This window comes from Lissotriton vulgaris, chromosome 1_1, assembly GCF_964263255.1.
Source record: "Lissotriton vulgaris chromosome 1_1, aLisVul1.2, whole genome shotgun sequence".
Taxonomy (NCBI): domain Eukaryota; kingdom Metazoa; phylum Chordata; class Amphibia; order Caudata; family Salamandridae; genus Lissotriton; species Lissotriton vulgaris.
In genome coordinates, this window is record NC_141685.1 from 1,371,111,427 (window position 1) to 1,371,122,137 (window position 10,711).

General features: G+C 42.0%; 2 non-coding genes across 2 annotated transcripts; both read right to left on the reverse strand.

Annotated features, from left to right (window-relative positions):
- Window positions 1-334: 334 nt before the first annotated feature.
- On the reverse strand, window positions 335-416 carry TRNAS-UGA (transfer RNA serine (anticodon UGA)). Its single transcript has one exon. It is a non-coding gene; the product is annotated as a tRNA-Ser (tRNA).
- Window positions 417-10,368: 9,952 nt separating this feature from the next.
- TRNAS-AGA (transfer RNA serine (anticodon AGA)) lies at window positions 10,369-10,450 on the reverse strand. The gene has a single exon. It is a non-coding gene; the product is annotated as a tRNA-Ser (tRNA).
- Window positions 10,451-10,711: the final 261 nt, after the last annotated feature.

Consider the following 10,711-nt stretch of genomic DNA (forward strand, 5'->3'; position numbering starts at 1 on the left):
GGAGAATAGAAAAGAAAATGCAGTTTTATGAAGTGTGTTTGCCTAATCTAGCTAGCACTTTTATTTTATTTCTCTATTTGCTTCTTTTATTGGTAAAGTAAGTTTCAAGTGCATGCACAGGTATGACCGAGAGAGCCAGGGTATAATAATTTGAAGCGTTTGCACCAGCGCTAATGAAGGACGAGAGTTATAGCAAAGATATGAAAGGGGGAGCGATAATAAATATGTGATATGGCAATAGTGACACCAAAATAAGCCACCTATTTATAAAACTGACATGGAAGAAATACTAAAGGTTAACTTCTGAAATTGTAGCCGATGTTAAAAAGATTCTCGTTGTCGGCAGGATTCGAACCTGCGCGGGGAGACCCCAATGGATTTCAAGTCCATCGCCTTAACCACTCGGCCACAACAACTGACTGTAAGGTATGTGCACTAATCTGCATGCAAGTTTTCAAGGTGCCCCACTGCAAATTCCTGATATTCTGCAACACACTTTTTAAAAATAATGTTTTTTTAAGCAGGCACATTCTCTCCTAAAAACAAAAATTGCAGGCGTATATCTCTAGTTTGGAATACCATAGGCTTGCATGCATACTCTCATGGGTCACTCAAGTTTTTTGGACCCTATTGCACTCTGTTTTCGTGCTGCTTTTAGTATATGGCCCATATTACAGAAGTCTACCATCTTTGAGTATTTGAGGCTCCTTTGTAAGTGCTTTATATTTTTTCCTTGAAGAGCTATATAATAAAGGGGTCCGGTAAAGATTACATTTATGGAAGATAAAAGTAGGCCCACTTGTCTCACCAAATGCTGTAGAGAAACCTGATGTTTTACTCATGTTATCCTTAGTTCGTTTTTGTTAGACCTTGCATTCTTAAGGTGGTCCCAACCCCACCTTATTGCTTTTCACCTCCGCATTTTGCTGTATCTTTTTGTTGGCCTTAGGACTCTGATCACTTTATCGCTACTAATCAGTGCTGAAGTGCACGTGCTTCTTCCCTAATCATGTGTATAATTGGAGTATACCTGACTGACAGATTTAATGTACTTGAAAGCCCCTTGTAAAGTGGTATACCATATACCCAGGGACTGATTGTGCCGCCCAAAGAAATAGCATTTCAAACCTGTCTCAAGCCTGCTACTGCAGTGCCTGTGCTGCAGTGTACTGCCACTTTGACTTGGCATTTAAAACTACTTGCCAAGCCTTAAACTCCAATTTTATTACATATCAGTAACCCCTAAGGTAGGCCCTAGGTAGTCCTAGGGGCATCATGCTATGTAGGGTAAAAGGTAAGACATGTACTGTGGTAGTTTCTATGTCCTAGTAGTATCAAACAGTCTATTACATTTTTCACTACTGTGAGGTCTGCCCCTCTCATAGGTTAGCATTGGGTATTCCCTTATACTTTTTGGGGGGTAATTCCATATCAGAGAGGAGAAGCTTTATTTATTTATTGATAAATCCTATCTACTGGTGAGGTTGGATTTCATCTTACTATTGTATAAATGCCATTTTTAGAGAGTGAGCATTTCTATGCACTTACTGCTCTATTTGCATGAAAACCTGTCTTCAATTGACGTCTGGATTGGGCTGCGAGACAGCTACATATGTGCATTCCCTGTAGACAGCCACAGCACAGGTCACTCAACTGCAACTGCATTCATCTGCATTCTGATTGGTCTGGGGGAGAGCTCCGCTCCCCTTACCGCAAATATGTTCAAGAACGATAATTTATGTCAGTAAGTACAGTATACCTACATCTTATAATCATGTGTGTTTAAATAATTTGTCGTTAGATCGTTTAAATATTGAAAAGGATCTGTTTTTATTAGACATTTTACAAAAACAACTGGTACATTTGGGAATTCTGTAAAGGAAAAACCCAACTGCCGTGACATTGCCAAACACAATGCCATGACTCGGATTCGAACCGAGATTGCTGCAGCCACAACGCAGAGTACTAACCACTATACGATCACAGCGAGCTACTTGGGCTCAATAACGTACAGTGACATGAAGAAATTATAATTCGGAACACTCAGGGCTACTCCTGTGATAGGCTGAATGTGTTCATTGCTTCCTCATTCCTTATACAAAGGCTTTATCTCCTCAGTGGTTGATAGGCTGAAACCGTTTCCTGGCCGCCTGCTTGTGAACTGGCAGGAGTCAAAGATCACACATACACTGGTGGGCCTGTGATGGGACACCAATGCAGAGAAACACACCTGGCGCAGATATTCTTTTTCAGTTCAAAATCAAGTTTATTGAAGAAGAGCATGGTAATAATACAAATCAGGGACAATACTAATAAGGGAGCAATGGTGGAGAAATAATAAGAAGGGAGTAGGGGAGAGGGGAAATAAAATCTTACAATGATGGAGTAATAAAAAGGAGAGCAATGCAATTCAACACAATCAATACAACATACAAAATATAGAAGTGAATCATATTTGGGAAAGCACAAAAAATAAAGGGCATAATAAACAAGTAATGTAATAGAATGCAAATACGGCTATGCAGTAAAATAGAATGGTTAAATAGAAAGTAATGTGAAGGGTATCAAGGAGGTTTAGGTACTTCCTGCTGCGCAGGTCGAGGGCGAAAAGAACGGAGTGCACATTTATCTAAATACAATGTAATAGGAAGCCATAAGTCAGCACGTTTAGTTGCCATCTGTGGAGGAAAAACAAAAGCAGTATCGAGTCTGTGGTTGTGAACTACATTACACCACCAAGCTTTAAAAGTAATACTGGATGTAGACTTCCAATTGATCTTGATCTGTTGAAAGGCAACCGCTAATAATAAATCAACAATTCGAACATTAAGGTCATTACAGTCCCAACAAGGAGACAGGCTACCCAGGAAAACATGAGCATTTGAGAACGGAATAGTAGTGGAAAAAATGACATTAATTTGTGCCCAAACTTGTAACCAGAAGGCATGAACATTCTTGCAAAGGAACAACATGTGAAACAAGGTAGCATGTGGGGAAGCACATGACCAACAAGTATCGGGTGTTTTAGGGAAACGTTGGTGAAGGGTGTAAGGAGTGTGTAATAGACGGTTATAAATGAAGAATAGGGATTGCGTTAAGGAAGCAGCCCTGGAGGGTTTACGAATCTTTAACCAAATCCTATCCCAAAGGGGAGTCGGCCAGGAGAGGGAAAGATCAGTCTCCCACTGCTCCTCAACTTTGCTCTTAAGTCTGGGAATAGTGTGTACATGAAGCTGTTTATAAAGAAGAGAAGCTTTTGGAAGGGTGAGTAAAGTGGAATGAAGGTGAGCGATAGGGTCTGGAGTAGGTGTAGGAGGAGGAGTGGCAGAAAGTGTAACATACACGTCCATGACTGACGCCTTAAGGAGAAGATACTGGGGAAGACAGGAGAGGGGTAGTTGAAAGGTGAGACGAAGAGTGGAAAAGGGTAAGAAAGTGGATTGTGAAAACAATTGGGAAACCCAAAGCAATCCATGGGATCTCCAAGACTTCCATAGGATGGGTTTACCTCAGGTCAGAAGGTATTTATTATGCCATATAGTAGAGGAGAGGAAGTCAGCAATACAAGTAGGGGCCGGAGGGTGAGAGGAAAGGAGGAGTTTGAGGGTGAACTTATGAATAGGGGTAAGAAGTGAGGCAGGCTTGCGGGAAAAGGAGATGCATTCAGCAAAAGAGAAAGGTGAGAGAAAGAGGCGCTCTACCTTTGTCCATAAAGGGCATGGAGAATCAGGGTCTTGTAACCAGAAGGAAGACTGACGTAGCAAAAAGGCCTTGTGATAAGCGGAGAAATTTGGAAAGTTGACCCCACCTTCGGAGGTAGGACGACTAAGTCTAGCTAAAGACATTCTAGGTTTGCTTTTATGCCAAAGAAAGGAAGATAAAACTGAATTTATTTTTTTGATGAATTTAGCTGGAATGGGAACGGGAATATTGGATAAGGTGTAAAGAATAATAGGGGAGATCATCATCTTGATTGTATCAAGGCGACCCCACCAGGACAAGTAAAGGGGATGCCACCTAGCCTTGAGATCAGATATTTTCTGGATGCACTTGGTTAAACAAAGGGAGACAGTTTCACGAATTGAGGGGGTAATATGTAAACCTAGGTATTTAATATTGGAAGGACTCCAGGTGAAGTTGGAGGCAGTGAAATCATTTTTAAAAGTAAACTTTGTTAAAGGTAAAATTTCGCATTTATCGTTATTAAGTTTATAACCAGAGACTGAGGAATAATGTTGCACTTCCGCTAAAAAAGCAGGGATGGAAACAGTAGGATTCGAAATAAATAATAAAATGTCGTCTGCGTAAGCAGCTAGTTTTACGGAGAGCTCTGTAGTACTAAAACCAGTAATATTAGGGTTTTGACGGAGTTTGGATAAAAAAGGTTCGAGGGCCAGGTTGAAAAGGAAGGGTGAGAGGGGACAACCTTGACGGACACCTCTACCGAGATCAAAATAAGGAGAAATTTGGCCATTAGCGAAAACTGCAGCCCGGGGATGAGAGTATAACAGTGAGACTAGGGAGATAAATTTAGGACCGAATCCAAACCAATTAAGAGTGTGAAAAAGGTACGACCATTCGACCCTGTCGAATGCCTTTTCAGCATCTAAGGCTATGGCTGCAAGGGGAGATTGGAGATGGGAAGATTTTGTTAAGATGTTGAATAGGAGCCTTGTGTTATCTGTAATGTAACGGCCTTTAACAAAGCCTGATTGTTCATCTCCAAGCAGTTCAGGGAGTAAACGGTCTAATCTCATTGCCAATAATTTAGCGAAAATTTTGTAATCTATATTAACTAGTGAAATAGGTCTGTAATTTTTACAATATTGGACATCTTTTCCAGGTTTGGGAATTAGACAAATATGGGCGTCTGAGAAAGTACCGGAAGAAGTGCCTAACTCAGTAAAAGAGGATATAAGGGAGTGAAGTTTTGGAATAAGAAGCTTCGAAAAGTGAAGATAAAACTCAACAGTGAACCCGTCAGGGCCAGGGGCTTTGTTTAGTTTCAAACGATGAAGAGCAGCAAACAATTCTGGCTGTGAGGCATCAGATTCTAAGGATGAAAGGTCAAGAGGGAAGGAAGGGGGGGTCTGAATGGTAGAGAAAAAGTGAGTAAGAGACTGAGGAGAAGAGGGTGTATCTGAAGTGTATAAGGACTCATAAAAATGTGAGAAGGTAGCAAGAATGTCAGCATCTTTATGTTGTAAATGGGCATTATCATCATAAATTGATTCAATATTGACTTTATTTTGTTTGATCTTTAAGTAATTAGCAAGAATCTTCCCGGCCTTGTTCCTACCACCATAAAACTTGGCACTAGATTTAAGCAAGTACAGAGAAGCATCTTCAGTTGACTGTTCATTAAATTTAAGTTTGGCAGCAACCAGAGATGTCAGACTATCTGAGGAATGAGAAGTGAAGTAGGCGTGTTCCAATCTTTTAATGTCATGAAGAAGGGTTTTGGTAAATTGGCGTGCAGATTTACGTTTTTTAGCAACAAAAGTAATAGTAAAATCACGAGCAGCTGCTTTAAAGGTATCCCAAAGGGTATGTTTCGAAATGGGTGGGATATCATTAAAGAGGAAAAACTCATCAAAAAAGGCAGAAAAAGAAGCAGAAAAGTTGGGATCCAAAAGAAGGGCATTGTTGAAACGCCATCGTTTAGGACCATCAGTTTTGGGTAAAACTTCGAGACTGACCAGTACAGGGGCATGGTCAGAAAGTAAAATCGGGCCGATTTCTGCTGCCTGGAGAGTTTGAGTAAGTGCGTGGGAGACAAAAATGTAATCAAGCCGTGATTGGGACCGATGGTGAGGGGAGTAAAAAGTGAATTCTTGTAAAGTTGGGTTACATAAACGCCAGGAGTCCACAAGCTTATGTTGCAAAATAGCTTGGGTAAACAATTTGTGCGATTTCGTGGGAATATAAGTGGCATCAGACTTCCTGTCCAGAAAAGGATCAAAAGGGTGATTACAGTCTCCCGCAAGGATGAAGTTATCGTCCATGAATTGGGTGATGCGGGGAGAAAGATCAGCCCAAAAAAGGGGTTCACCAGCCGTGGGACCATAAACATTAAGGAGAGAGATTGGAACACCTCTAAGTGATAGTCTGACATGAATCCATCTGCCATTAGTATCAGATTCTTGAGATATAACCGTTAGAGGAAGTGACCTACGACATAAAATGGCAACACCATTACGTTTCCCATCACCCTGTGAGAAAAAGACGTCACCCACCCAACCTCTCTTGAGTTTGTCAGATTCTAGGTCCGAAAGGTGAGTTTCTTGAAGAAACGCAATGTCAACATTTAATTTAGCTAAGTGAGATAAAATGCGCTGACGCTTAATTGGGGAGTTAATACCCTTAACATTCCATGTAACCAAATTTAGAGACATAGTATGTACATGAAAGCCATAAATTTCTTGATCAACGATTCAAGGAAGTAATGAGGAATAGAAGAAAAGAAGGTAGAAATAAATGAAAGAACGAGGAAAAAGAGATGAAAAAAGAAGAAAGGAAGCTGTGGAAGATGGGATAAATATACATGAAGAGAAAGATTATAAAGAGGAGAGAGATCAAAGAGTAACGAGTAATGAGTAAGAAGCAGAGAAGGAGTACAGAAGAATGAAGACAGGATTAAGAAATAAAGAGGAAAGAAAGGAAGAAAAGATGTAATATAACCTGAGAAGAAAGAAATCATCATCGTAAAGCAAAACATGAAGTCACTGATAAAGGAAGGGGAAGTAAAGAGGAACAAAAAACAAGGAAGGTACAAAAAACATGAAAATAACATACCTATTAAGGGGAGGTACGAGAAGAGGTTGAGGGGGGAAGGAGCCAGGTGGGAGAGGCAACACAACTGAGGACAGCCGGGCAAGGAACCAGGGAGATGACATCATACGATGAGGAGTTCCTGCGGGAACAAAGACGGGGTAAAACTGAGACAATAATACAAAGAGCAGTAGCAAAAAGTGAAGAGAAGAGAATGAAACTAAATAAAATGCATTACAATATTAAAAAGGAATAGAATAAACAAGCAATCAGAAAATTTCAAAAAGGGAAAAAACACATTAACTGAACGTATGAGGAGAACAAGAACTTCGCCAACATAACCAGATAATCAGCCAAAGACATGAGGCGAACAACAACATATCAGTAAGAGAACTGGAACCTGAAAACAGGCGTGTGGTGCAAAGAGTCAACCAGGAGAACAAGAACTTCGCTAACATAACCAGACAGTCAGCCAAAAACATGAAGCGAACAACAACGCATCAACATGAAAACTGGAATCTTGAGACAGACTCGTAGTGCAAAAGTCAGCCAGGAGAGAAGGACGAAGGACCAGAGGTATCCATGGTAGAAGTACGATGCGCATTAATGAAACTCTGCAGTCTCACAGGATCCTCATAGGTGGTGGTCTTGTTATTGTAAGTGACCTTAAACAGACATGGATGGTACAGGCCATAGCGGGCGCCCATGGCACGGAGGGCCTCTCTCATGCTGAGGAAAGCTTTCCTACGGTTAGCAGTTGCTTTAGCGTAGTCCTGGGCGAAGAACAATGGAGAGTCCAACCAAGACAATTTGGGAAGAGCCTTGGCAGCTGCTAGAACTTTCAGGAGGTCAGTGTATTCCAGGAAATAAAGGATGACACCTCGTGGCCTTTGTGACATGGAGAGGGATGTAGGCAAACGGCCTAGACGATGCGCCCGTTGAATGTTGAGAGAGGTATCCTGTGGTAAATGGAGCAGTTTGGGAAGGAAGGACTTGAAAAAGGCAAGCGGATCGGACCCTTCAAGATTTTCCGCCAGGCCGTAAATGCGAAGATTATTACGCCTGCCTCTATTTTCCAACTCCTCCACCTGCTTCTGAAGAGCCCCTACCTGTGAAGACAAGTGTGTGACTTTAGTTTGAGATTCTTGAAAAGATGCAACAGATTGCTCCACCGTAGAAACTCTCGTTTCAATTTGAGACCAATTGTCCGTTAAAACTTGGAGTTTGGTATTAGTTTCCTCCATGAAAGGGCGTAAAGTTCCAATTTCTTCAAGGAAAGGACGAAAAGAACGAATTTCCTCTAATAATAGTTCCATGGAAACAGGTGACGGTGATTTAGGTGGAGACGGAGGATGCTTTTTGAGTCGTTTGGCCGTTACTTTTCCTGAAGAAGTAGGAGACGGCGTTTCCAGGAGTGCCTCCGAGTCAGAAGGTGGAAGGGAGTCTTCCATTTGGGACAAAGCTGAAAAAACTTTAGAGTTCTTGACAAAAGCCACCTTTGTAGGTGGTTTAGATGAAAAGCGAGACATGTGTTGGTGTTTTCCCATGCAAGGAGCCTGGGACGAAGAGTGACAAACACTGGATGGTAGCAAGCAGAAGCACTAGTCACAACCTTAATGAAGAAGGTGCGCTGCTGAAGAAAACAAAGAAAGAGCTCATATAAAGATAACCCACTCAGGCATATTGAGAAAAGTCAATGAGGATATACGTGCACACATAGAGCGCGCAGTGCATGAAGGTGGGAGCGTGCGTCCAGTTATGTCACAGAAGAAAATGAAATTCTGCTTTAAAGTTCATGAGAGGCTGAAATACAAATAGAGCTCATCAGAAATGGAGAGAGAGTCAAAACCGCAAAGCTTGTAAATATGACAAATTCCCAGTGCGCCACCGAAATTAGAAATTAGAAGAAGGCAGGAAGGATACATCTGCAGCATTGAAGGACATCCCATGTAAACATAAGGACTGATGGGAACAATAATCAAACTGCTGTCCCTGTTGGTATTGAAATGAAAAAGGATTACCAAAAGACGTTTTAAAAAGTATCCAGATAGTAAAAAGTGCAGGAGAAGTCAAACCTTGAGGGAAAATGAAAGCTTGACAGACATTCCGCTTTCCAGGCTGAAGGACTCAATAGCGCGCAAGATGGTGGTCACTCTGTGTGAGGAGAATCTTTACTGCCGTCGGACGGCGCAGAGCAGGCGAGACATGCAGCGCGGTCTTGAAGAGGGAGTCAGAGGCGGACTGCAGGCATATTGAGGAGAGCGCTCACACTGGGTAAAATCACATTCGCCCTCACCAGGGGACTGCTCCGTGACTGGAGCCGCGAAATGGCGGCCACTAATACCGGAGCGTCCCTGAAGGCAAACTCGCAAATACCTCAGCCTCCGACGTCGGAAAAAGGTCCACGAAGGTGCCACTACATGGCGGAGGTATTCCGACGGGGATTCAGGACCAAAGGACAGGAACTGTGAATGGAGAAAGGGAGTTCTCCCGGTGTCCAGCCGGAGCCTCACTCAGGCGCTGCCATTGCCCACGGCGCCAAGCCACGCCCCCCTGGCGCAGATATTCTATTCTGTTTATTAGACCTGCATCTCCCCTGTACCTCCTCAAGCCATCTGTATGTGAAGCAAGAAAGAGTTAAGGAACGGTCCATCTACACCTTTATTGGGAGGATGCTGCCGTGAGCTCCTCCCAGCTAATCACACAAACAGCAGTAAAGCAAGATAACTACACAGTTAGGGGGGACTGCATGGTTAGGTTTTTGAGGAATTATTGAAACTGACCCCAGTGACCCATAATCAGAGCTGTGGCTAATGACTGCATGCCTAATTATGATGAAGCAAGCACCATGGCTCGTAGGGGCGCCACACACACTTTTCTTAGCTCATTGAATTAAAGTATAAACTTCTGCCATGTGTGAATGGTAAAGGCTTGTTAATTTTGTTGCTTTTCAAATTCACGTCTGACAACAAGACGAAGGAACATTGGGGTATCAGACGCTTTGGAAAGTAGCCACCAACCGCAGAGAAAGAGAGAAAGAGGGAAAAGACAGTATGAGGTGTGGAGAAAACAGCAGCAGGTACAAGGAGCTCAAATGAGATTAATGGCGCCTAAATAGAGCACGTAAAGGAACAGTTACAAATCTAAGAAAAGGGAAAGAAAAGACTAGGAAAAAACACAGAAAGAGCTTGTAGATGAAATTCTCTTCCAGGAACAGCAGGTTAAGAGAAATTACACAGGGAGCAGTTAAGCTTGTTACACGGGGAGAATAGAAAAGAAAATGCAGTTTTATGAAGTGTGTTTGCCTAATCCAGCTAGCACTTTTATTTTATTTCTCTATTTGCTTCTTTTATTGGTAAAGTAAGTTTCAAGTGCATGCACAGGTATGACCGAGAGAGCCAGGGTATAATAATTTGAAGCGTTTGCACCAGCGCTAATGAAGGACGAAAGTTATAGCAAAGATATGAAAGGGGGAGCGATAATAAATATGTAATATGGCAATAGTGACACCAAAATAAGCCACCTATTTATAAAACTGACATGGAAGAAATACTAAAGGTTAACTTCTGAAATTGTAGCCGATGTTAAAAAGATTCTCGTTGTCGGCAGGATTCGAACCTGCGCGGGGAGACCCCAATGGATTTCTAGTCCATCGCCTTAACCACTCGGCCACAACAACTGACTGTAAGGCATGTGCACATAATCGTATGCAAGTTTTCAAGGTGTCCCACAGCAAATTCCTGATATTCTGCAACGCACTTTTTAAAAATAATGTTTTTTTCAGCAGGCACATTCTCTCCTAAAAACAAAAATTGCATGCGTATATCTCTAGTTTGGAATACCATAGGCTTGCATGCATACTCTCATGGGTCACTCAAGTTTTTTGGACCCTATTGCACTCTGTTTTCTTGCTGCTTTTAGTATATGGCCCTTATTACAG